Source organism: Zingiber officinale, chromosome 1B (assembly GCF_018446385.1).
Source record: "Zingiber officinale cultivar Zhangliang chromosome 1B, Zo_v1.1, whole genome shotgun sequence".
NCBI lineage: Eukaryota > Viridiplantae > Streptophyta > Magnoliopsida > Zingiberales > Zingiberaceae > Zingiber > Zingiber officinale.
The window spans coordinates 120,095,314-120,107,380 of record NC_055986.1 but is presented as its reverse complement, the minus strand read 5'-3'; positions in this window follow the sequence as shown (position 1 = coordinate 120,107,380).

Genomic DNA, 12,067 nt, shown 5'->3' with positions numbered 1-12,067 from the left:
AATGAACTTGCGGATCCAAACTTCCTCCTTTGCTGCTTCTGATGCAGCAATATACTCGGCCTTTGTCGTAGAATCAGCTACTGTGTCCTGCTTCGAACTCTTCCAGCTCACAGCACCACCATTTATGCAAAACACGAACTCTAACTGCGATCGATAATCATCCTGGTCAGTCTGGAAGCTGGCATCACTGTAACCCTTTACAGCTAGCTCATCATTGCCTCCATATATCAAGAAATATTTTTTAGTCCTTCTTAAATACTTAAGAATATTCTTGACCGCTATCCAGAATCCCAAGTAGACTCACTCAATCAAATGAGCTCAATATCTCATATTGACTCATTTGGGCATGGCCATGCACTTCGTGGTCTCACTCTATCAAGAATATCGATGTCACTCCCGTCATATAGGACGGACAGATCTCATCTACATCACTCACATCCCTCTGCATAATTTGTTACATACCCAGTAATCGCCTTTATAGTCCACCCAGTTACGGGTGACGTTTGACGAAGCCAAAGTACGTAACTCCTTATGTAGGGAACCATGGTGACTTCAGATCCAAGGACTAGTAGTCATACTAATAGCCACATGAGAAAGTATATGACACTCATATAACGATCCATGATACTTTCTCATGGCGGGTCATTCAGTATACATTCTCCAATGCATACCCATGTGTCAACTTGATATCTCCATATTCATGACTTGTGAGATCAAGTCATCGAGTTGACCTACATGCTAGTCTTGTCGCATTAACATTGTCCCTGAATGTTAATACTTGACTAGGAATGATTAAGAGTAGTGTTCCCTATATCATCTCACTATCAATTCAACTAATCGATTGATATAGGTAAGAACCTTCTACTCAAGGATACTATTATACTTAGTTATTTAGCACCAATACAAGTAAGTATAATAACCAAAAATAAATGCCTTTATTTATATACAAGAATATGATACAATGAGTCCATACAACAATCATCAAATGATTGACTCTAGGGCTCTAACTAACAGTGTGATCCCACACGTCCGTGTGACTCAATCCGAGAGGAAGCCATGTGAGGCTGTGTGGATTCCATACGGCCATGCGACGAAGAACACGGGCTGTGCCACACCAAAACAGAGCTGTGCTGAATTCTGGGTAAATTGTAGACCAATCGTAATTCGGCCATAACTTTGTTCTCCATTGGAGCTTCGAGCTGTTCTTTATACCAAAACGTAGCTGACTTCAAGATATACAACTTTGCTTCAAATCCAACCGAGAGAAAGAATTGTTTCCCCGTGCTAAATGGCACGGCCGTGCCTCCTAACCGTGGGTTCAACTGGACCTCCACCCAGACTGTAGACTAAACTTCGAACCACCATAACTTTCGGCTCGGTTTGAGCCAAGGCTCGATCCAAGTATCAGATTGAAGATAATTTCAAGGGATACAACTTTGGTTCAAGGTGAATCATGAGAAAATCTGATTTAATGGGTGAAAAACCTGGTTTACCGGACGCCCCGTAATCCTGGTTTTCCTGGGTGGCTTGGAGGAGGTATAAAAGGGTCAAGAACCCTATTCTTGGCATCTTTGGTTCGGGGACTTCGTCCCTCTCCTGGAGAAAGGGTTTTCTCCTTTGGGGGAAACCCTAGAGCTTCATCCACCACCGTCCCTTGACGATCCGTCCATCTCCGGAGCAAGGAAGCATCCCCAAGACATCGGAATTATCAAGCATCTCTTCTTCCTTTTCTTCTATGGTTGTAAGTATGCTTTTCTTTATATTTTGGGGTTGTTCTTCCCCCACAATTGAGTAGACATCCTCTTCTAGGATTAGGAAGTATTTTTAATATGATGGAGATGTAGAACTATGTAGATTCGCCTTGTTTCTATTCAATGACCTATTGATGCCTTGTTCGTGCTTGATGAGTTGTGTGTATGCCATGTTTATGTTTCTATGCTTTGATTGCTTGATGTGGAGGATTATTGATCCCGCAAAGGGGATACCTTAGAGAGTATTGACCAAGGTACCCTAGTGACAGGGGTTACCCTTTCCGGACGTCTAAAACGTTCCCTTAAAAGGAGAAACAATCCTTTAGGAACTGCTGCTCTCGTAAAGAGAGTGCTCTAGATCGTATACCCGATGGGCCATAGTGACAAGGGTAACCCGTTCACGGACGTCTAGGACATTCTCTTGAAGGGAGAGACAATTCCTCCATAATGAGGTAGGTAACCCTTATCCTTATTGTTATTTACTAGATGTGTATCCCAGTGATCTACCGAGACGCCCTCGTGACAGGGGGGTTAACCGTTACAGGATTTCACAGGGATCATCTCTCTTCGATACTTAGGGATATTAAACAATCTAACTTCCTACAAGAGCATGGACATAGAGGGTAGACACTAATCAATCTATGTAGTATCTCCTAGTATTACAATGAAACCGAAATCCTAGAATCCATCTCCCGAAGCTCATTCCATCCAAGATTAGTTCTTTCTCTTTCTCTCATCCTTCTCTTTCCCTTGTCAATCACCCTCGTTAGTTTGCAAACGTCAAAGCCAGCTTTCGACCGTCTAGATTACTTACCTTGCGACATCTCTAGTGCTTAATCAACAGTCCATGTGGATTCGATATTTTTATTACTGACGACGAAACCGTACACTTGCGGTTGCTTAACAGTTTTTGGCGCCGTTGCCGGGGACTGCTCGCATTAACATTAGTAGATTAGCAATTTAGTTAGTCTAGACTTGTGAATAGTTTTTATTTTTCCATCTTCATAATTCAAAAAAAAATCTTGCATTTTTTTTCCTAGCAATTTAAATTCTGCATTTTGTTTCCTGCTTTTCATATAGCATTTTATTTCTTATCTTTAATTCTTCATTTTTGTTTTTCTCTCATAATTTTTTCTTGAATATCTTGAGCACTAACATGTCAAGTAAGACTTCAAGAGAATTTTTCACATCCATGAGTATAAGATCTTCCATTGATGAATATTATAATTCAGAAGATGATCAATTTGAGTTCCTTTGTGGAGTGTGTGGTAGCACATCTCATCCAGCTGCTATTTGCCATTTTTTCCAAAAATCTGCTAAGACTCTGGAACTTCAGTGTTTGGTTCAACCTCAACATCAAGATACATATGAGCAAGTTCCTGATAGTTATGGCTATGACTGGGAAGATCATCAAATTTAGAACTTTCAACCTCAGTTAATTCTAGAGCAGAGTGAGCAGTCATTTCCCCAATAGCAGAACTTTGACCCACCTTAGCACTACAATCAGGATAGAAGGGATTATCAAAATTTTGATTATAGAAATGTGCAAGGTGTTGATTATTCTTTTCAAGCATCTCAAAGTTTCTCAGAGATTTAGGATAATTTCTTACTGGATAGACCACATCATTCACAACCAGATGAGCAGATTGACTTAGAGGACTCCCAACGCACAAATATCCTTGCTCCAAGTCAGATAGAGACCACAACACAAGTTTCTGAAGAGCTAATGGTACAAGGGGGGATCTCAGCTTTACGAATATTATTTCAAATTTCTAATAATGTTGTTGATCCCTCTATTAATGACATTAATGTTAGTGGACTCTTCCCCACTTATGATGATGATGTAGTAGATAAAAGTGTAGGGGCATGTACTATGGAGGAAATGTCCCAAGGATCACCTCTCTTGGTCGCACAACAACTCGATACTATGGAATTTGCAAGAATATAATTGGTTGAGGATAATTGTGTAGGGACTTGTGCAATGGAAGAAAAGCCCCAAGAATCACCGCTTTAAGAGCCGCTTCCACCTGAGCTAGAACTAGAACCAATTCTTAATTCTGAAGAAGTCACATCCCATTGTTTAGAACTTTCAAGTACATCTCAACAATGTAAGGTTAGTATTTCTAGTGATCTTTTAGAAAATTTCATAGAGATACCTATAATTGATTTTGTTGGATGTGATTCAATTTTTGATGCATATTCAGTTCATACTAATATGGTTCAAGTTCCATCTAATATACCATGCTTGGGAGAGGTATGTTTTTCTTTTGGGTGTACAGATTTTCATGGGGCCTATAATTGGAAGCTCGATTTGAACCGTCTTCGACCTCCTAAAAGAATTTCCAAGAAGACGAAGATGGAGAGAGTGATTCTTAACTTTTTGATGAAAGCTCCCTCCATAATAAGAGCCCTTGGTAAGAGGGTTCTAAAATATCTTACCCCTCCGAGAGTGAGATTTCGATGAATCTAATGAGGTGGTCAAGCTAATGACCTTAAACAAGCGCTTCTTGGGAGGCAACCTAAGTTCATTTTCCTTGTTTTCTTTTATATCTTTAGTTCTTTCTTTATAATAAACATGTATCCTCTACTTAATTTTTGTTGTCTATCTTCTTTTATGAGACTCAAAGATTAGGAGGAGTGCAACTACATAATGGAGAAGTTAATGACATGGATACTTGGCATGCATCATTTGGTAACTTCTCTTACTTTTAATCTCCTCCACTTTATTTTTAGTTTTCATTGGGACAATGAAAAGTTTAAGTCTGGGGGGATGCATTAGATGCATTTGGTTTTTATTTTTGTTTTCTTCTTTTTGCATAATAAAATTTTTGCTAGTTGCATCTTACATCACATCATGATTGTTTGTTCCTTATTACAAAATACTAGCACGTTTATTCTAGATTTTATGTGTTACTTATGGTGTTAGTATGTTTAGTGATATATCTTTTTCTATTTTTGATAGCATGAAGTGAGCAATGCTTTTACTATAAGAGTTTAAGTATTGGCCTTGTTTTAGGATCTCTATACACTATGCCTATTTTTGATGGTTGATAACTCTAAAATAGTCATGATTCATAGAATTGGACTAGTACTTGTGCTTCTATGGTGACCTCTCAACTACATTTTGGTTACTGGATAAACTCAGATCATGCAAGCTCATTTGGAAAAAAATTAATCCCAAAAAAAAAATTTAAAAGTTTGTTCAAGTTTAGTACTTTGCAAACATTCAAAAAGGAAAAAAAATGAATGAAAAAAAAATAAGGGATAAAAAAATTTGTTGTCGTGAGTGGAAACTAGCAATTCACCCCTTTGAGACCGAGTTAGGTTACTGGGGAAATGAATGTTATGTTTCTCTTAATACTGAGTATTCCTTTGAGACCTTGTGTAGACGATGCATAGCATTTTTGAGAGGAACGAACCTTGCGTGTGGCAGGTAAGTGCCTATCATCGAAAGCATAAGGAACACAATTTTATGACGACTTGACTAGACTTAGGGATTGAAACTTGATAAATTTAGGCCACTTTCGCACTGAGCACGGAGGACTACTACTTAGGTCATAATTAAACTACTTTTGTATCTTGCTTACCAATGAAATCATTTGATAGAATTAGATTGACTTGCTAGAGATTATGATGACTATCTAACCACATGAATCTAGATTGCGGGTTTTGCTTGAGGACAAGCAAATGTTTAAGTCTGGGGGTGTGATGTGCGTAGATCTTATGATCATTTATGCATGTTTGGACGCACATCTACTTGTATTTCATAATATATTCTATGTTTATTGCACCCTATTTCTTTATAATGTCATACTTTCATTATATTTGTTTGGAGATCTGCTCTTTGCTTATTTTCTTGTTGACAGGACGTTATTTGGAGCGAAAATGAAGCAAAAGTGCACATAGGAGCTTGGGTTGTGCAAGGACACACGACCGTGTGGTCATGAGCATGTTCCGGCTGTGCCAAATGGCACGACCGTGCTTGCAATCCAGAGATGAGGAGGGCCTTGGCCGTGCCAAATGGCATGACCGTGCCAATCACACCGTGGCCAAGCAACACACGGTCGTGCCAAATGGCACGGTCGTGCCAAATGGCACGGTCGTGCCAACATTCCAGAGGGGAGGAAGGCCACGACCGTGTGAATTCACACGACCGTGTGACCTCAGTAGAGACGAAGAAGGCCACAGCTATGCGACTCAATCCGAGAGGAAGCCGTGTGAGGTCGTGTGGATTCCATACGGTCGTGGACGAAGAACACGGGCTGTGCCACGCCAAAACAGAGCTGTGCTGAATTCTGGGTAGATTGCAGACCGATCGTAATTCGGCCATAACTTTGTGCTCCATTGGAGTTTCGGGCTGTTCTTTATACCGAAACATAGCTGACTTCAAGATCTACAACTTTTCTTCAAATCCAACAGAGATAAAGAATTGTTTCCCCATGCTAAATGGCACGGCCGTGCTTCCTAACCGTGGGTTCAACTGGACCTCTACCCAGACTGTAGACCAAACTTCGAACCACCATAACTTTCGGCTCGGTTTGAGCCAAGGCTCAATCCAAGTATCAGATTGAAGATAATTTCAAGGGATACAACTTTGGTTCAGGGTGAATCACAATAAAAGCTGGTTTAATGGGTGAAAAATCTGGTTTACCGAATGCCCTGTAATCTTGGTTTTCCTGGGCGGCTTGGAGGAGGTATAAAAGGGTCAAGAACCCTATTCTTGGCATCTTTGGTTCGGAGACTTCGTCACTCTCCTGGGGAAAGGATTTTCTCCTTCGAGGGAAACCCTAGAGCTTCATCTACCATTGTCCCTTGATGATCCATCCATCTCCGGAGCAAGGAAGCATTCCCAAGACATCAGAATCATCAAGCATCTCTTCTTCCTTTTCTTTTATGGTTGTAAGTATGCTTTTTTTTTTTTTATGTTTTGGGGTTGTTCTTCCCCCACAATTGAGTAGACATCCTCTTCTAGGATTAGGAAGTATTTTTAATATGATGGAGATGTAGAACTATATAGATTCGCCTTGTTTCTATTCAATGACCTGTTGATGCCTTGTTCATGCTTGATGAGTTGCGTGTGTGCCATGTTTATGTTTCTATGCTTTGATTGCTTGATATGGAGGATTGTTGATCCCGTAAAGGGGATACCTTAGAGCATATTGACCAAGGTACCCTAGTGACAGGGGTAACCCTTTCCGGACGTCTAAAACGTTCCCTTAAAAGGAGAAACAATCCTTTAGGAACTGCTGCTCTCATAAAGAGAGTGCTCTAGATCGTATACCTGAGGGGCCATAGTGACAAGGGTAACCCGTTCACGGACCTCTAGGACATTCTCTTGAAGGGAGAGGTAATTCCTTCATAAGGAGGTAGGTAACCCTTATCCTTATTGTTATTTACTAGATGTGTATCCCAGTGATCTACCGAGGCGCCCTCGTGACAAGGGGGTTAACCGTTACAAGATTTCATAGGGATCATCTCTATTCGATACTTAGGGATATTGAACAATCTAACTTCCTACAAGAGCATGGACATAGATGGTAGAAACTAAGCAATCTATGTAGTATCTCCTAGTATTACAATGAAATCGAAATCCTAGAATCCATCTCCCGAAGCTCATTCCACCCAAGATTAGTTCTTTCTCTTTCTCTCATCCTTCTCTTTACCTTTTCAATCACCCTCGTTAGTTTGCAAAGGTCAAAGCCAGCTTTCGACCGTCTAGATAATTTACCTTGCGACATCTCTAGTACTTAATCAACAGTCCCTGTGGATTCGATATTTTTATTACTGACGACGAAATCGTACACTTGAGGTTGCGTAACACCTGTATACATCGCTAATCTTGCACTCTTTACAGACCTGTGTCATAGGCTTGAGCCTTTCCCAGTATGTGGCTAGTCTGCATCGAGAGAATGAGTTTTTGAGGGCTCGAACTGAGGAATTGGCGTCTCCTACGACCGCGAGTCGTGCTTTTGATATGACGACCCCCGAGAGCTTGATTCAATCCCACTTGCGGACGGCGAATGACCATACTCAAACCACTTGGGACTTGACCCATGTTGAGTCTGAGAAAGTGATGCCCCTAGAGGCCACCCTGAAGACCAATGGGTCTAAACTTAAGTCTTGGGTCTGATGCACACTGAAATCCTTGTATACTTAGAGGTGAGGGAAACAGAGGTTACCAACCTCTCCTCCCAATCGCGGGACCTCCAAAAGGCACATGTCTCTTTGTAGACAAAGTTGACAGCTAAAACGGTAGCTCTGTTTGCAACACCTATCAGGAGGCCGCTCTTCAGAAGCAACTGGATGCTACTCAAACAACTCTCAAGTTTGGGCAAGCGGAGCTCTCGACAGCAAAGGCAAAGATAGCGGCTGCTCGCTAAGAGTTGGCTAAGGCACAGGACGACTTACACAAGGCCCGGGAAGAGCTGAAGGACTATCAGGCGGGGAGGACTCTCGCCTTGTAGCACACGAGGCCTCCTACTTAGCTTCCCAGGATTTTGGAGCTAAGGTAGGCTATCTCATCGACCAGATGCTGTGTTACGGTGATGAAGGGGCTTTGTTGTAGCTGCAAGAGAAAGGTTTGCTTCGGTCGACTCCTCTTGAAGACTTCCTAGACCGGACCCATCTCCTCAACAAGCTCCTTGACGAACCTTCCCTACCTTTGATTAGTCTGTGATGTCTTGTAACTGTCTTTATTTTGGACAACAATGCAATGCCAACAACCTCCCTTTGAACTTCGAGCTTGTAGTTATCAAAAATGTTATGCTCATGAACATGCTGCTCACGTGTAGTGTTGTGCCTAAGTGTCTACTGGGTTCGCTCAGGACCCTTTGATATTTCCCTCCTACACGGGTAAGTGATAGGCCAAGTGCTCGATGCTTTGTGTATGCCCGGTTAGCTTATCACCCGGGCAGGCATCGTTGAAAGAAGGGTCACCCCATATCTATACCAACTACCCACCCGGGTATGCCCGGTTTACTGTAGCCTCATTTGTTTCCGATGTTATAAAGACTTCCACTCTATTTTTACCACATGTCCTTTAATCTAGCTTTTTCTGACAAGACCAATTCTACACAATATTCCAAGATGATCCAATGGACAACCTCGCTTCTATGGCTATGGCTGACGCCAGCTACCTTGTCTATGAATTGTATGATTGGTGCTAATGTCGAGGTATTCTTCCAGGTGTCCTCTCAAATAGTTATAAATAGTCTGCTTCGACCTCTCACTTGGACTTCTCCCTACTAGCTAGAGTCATCCTCCCTTCTCTTCCTTCTTTCGTGCTTCTGCTTCCTTGCCTTCTTTTTGTGACTTCTTCATCGATTCCTCAGCACCTAAGTACACTCTCGGAGTCTCGACCTTCACCGGTGTAGATCTGGATGATCTCCGCTTCGCGTATGAAGTATCCACAGCCATGCATATCATAATACCCTCTGAGATTCATCGACTCTTCCACCTTCCTCAGGGTTATCTGACTTTTTTCAAAGAACATATTGTAGTCGGTCTCAGTTTTCCTATCCACCCCTTCTTCTCCGACGTGAGTCGCTACTTCCTCATTCCCCTTTGTTAATTTACCCCTAATTCCATGCGGATTTTGTGTGGGTTCGTTCTTCTTTATGAATTGTGTGATATCCGCTGGAACCCTCGCCTATTCCACTGCCTATTTACCCCTCGACGCCATAGTGAAGGTTTTTTTCCATTTCCAGGCTCATACCCGACCTACCCTTTTTTCTCCCCTTCCACCTTCAGAGCCAGAGTGGAAAGATAAGCATTTTTTCCTTCGCTTTCCCTTTACCATGGAGTGACCTACCCAACGATGATCATCCCTTCCTTCAGCATCCTATCTGGGGGACTATCACATAGACCCCTGTTCGCTCTCCGCAAGTGTACGGAAATGTCGCAAGTAATATAAAAGATTATCGTATCTGTTGGTGCGGGAAGCATCCGACGATCGAACCTAAGTTTTGATAATGGCAAAGGATTCAAAGTTAAGGTGCTTTGTTATCTGACAACTGTTGCTGAGTGTTTCAGGAAAGTCCTAACTGCGGTTAGGCAAGGTAAAACCCTAGGGGGTGGTAACCCTAGGTCATAGGGGGTGGTAACCCTATGCGGAAAGTCTTGGTAGGTCGATGGCTTCAGGCAAAAGTCCTAGGGGGTGGTAACCCTAGGTGGAAAGTCCTGGTGTCGCGAACTAGGTGAAAGTCTGGACTGGCCGGTGAAGCGGATGTTCAGCAGAAAGTCCGGAAGCATCGAGTGCCGAGCAAAAGTCCAGTCGGTCTGGAGGATCGTACTGGCAACAGGTAAATCTCCTGAGTGGAGTAGGTGAGGACGCGTTCCCGTAGAGGGAACTAGGCGTCGGGTCGACCTAGGGTTTCCGGTTGGAAACCCGAAGTCAGACCCGGACAGTTCGAATGCTGTCAAATCTTTTATTATTATCATTCATTATGTTTCTGTGCTAACTTTGTTTTGCAGGGTATGTGTTTGGGACTAACACATTTTGCAGGAACAAAGGAGCAAGTTACAACTCGGATGAACAGTGTCCGAGGCGCCTCCATGGAGCTTGGAGGCGCCTCGGGTGCAAGGCCAGCGCAGCAGACTGGAGGCGCCTTGAATGGAGTTCAAGGCGCCTTGGACCGGAGGTTGAAGGCGCCTTGGATAGGCTGAAGGCGCCTTGAACCAGATAGAGTTCGACCAGGTCCGTGCTGATCCACGCGGGTGACTCGGCTCGTCCAAGGCGCCTTGGTGAACAGTTAAGGCGCCTTGGACCCCCTTTATAAGGGGTCTCGACCAGCAGCTTCAATACACAACTTCCAAGCGATCTTTCTGCTACAAGCTGCTCACGAGACGATCCCGAAGTGCTGCTACGAGACACCGACGACCCGGAGCTCCGAAATCTTCAGATTACGATATTATCGTCGGTATAACTGTACTTTTTCATTATACTTAACTGTAATACTTGTACTCTTGTCGAGCTTATAGTTGTTGCCCACGGAAAGCGATCAAGGATCGCGGGCCTTCGAGTAGGAGTCGTCACAGGCTCCGAACGAAGTAAATTCCCTTGTCTTTCTGTGTGTTTGTTTCTTTCCGCTGCGTTAATTACTCTACGAACGTTTTACGATTCCGATAATCGAACAAATAGCCGCGAGCGCTATTCACCCCCCCTCTAGCGCGTCTCGATCCAACAATTGGTATCAGAGCGGGGTCGTTTTGAATTGGTGCAACCACCTTTCAAAACAAATTTTTCGCAGTTTTTTTTTTCTTTTCGTTTTCGGAGTCGAATTAGAATTTAGCCTTATAGCTATATTCTAATTTCTGTTTCCCTCGAATCGACTTTTGCTCGAAGTAGGTGCAACACCACTCTAGTTCGTTTTTATTATTCTTTATTCCAGCACTACTAATCCAAGACTTAGTCTTGGAACATATTCTGTTGTTTTCTTTTGTTACATATTATAAATGGCCCAACAAGAGGGTTTCAGCACTGTACGCCCCCGCTATTCTCCGGAGAGGATTTTGGCTACTGGAAGGGAAGAATGGAAACGTATCTAAAGATACAATTCGAAACGTGGATGATCATAAAGACGGGACTGAAACTGCCAGTCGATGACGACGGCAAAACTACACCCTGCGAGAAGTGGGACGCCTCTCTAATAAAAAAGGTGGAAGCCGACGCCAAAGCTACCTGCACCCTCCTGTGTGGTCTTACCAAGGAAGAACTCAACAGAGTTGGCCCGTTCTCCTCTGCAAAGGAACTCTGGGAAAAGCTAATCGAACTCCACGAAGGCACTGACGACACCAAGGTAAGTAAAAGAGATCTTTTACTTAATAAATTATATAATCTAAAAATGCAGGAAGGCGAAACGGCGAGTTCTCTTCACGCGAGAATATAAGACATCCTTAACTCTCTTCACGGAATTGGCCAGAAGATAGAAAATCGGGACGTAATAAGGTATGCCCTAAACTCGTTTCCAAGGAATACATTGTGGGCATCAATGGTAGATGCCTACAAAGTTTCCAAGGATTTATCTTCTTTAAAATTAGATGAACTTTTTAGTGAATTTGAACTTCATGAGCAGACTAATGCACAGCCTACCGAGAAAGGTATTGCGTTGGTTGCAGGTACAAGCCGAACCCGGGAACCGAGACCACGACGGAAAACCGAACCAGCATCGGAAGCTGAACCAGATTCTGACGATGAAGAAGGTGACATTACAACCGAGATGGTAAACCTCGTGAAGAAGCTCTACAAGACGAAAGGATTCGACAAAAGAGATCTAAAGAAGGCAGTAAAATCAAAGGAAGGCCCACAAAATACAAAG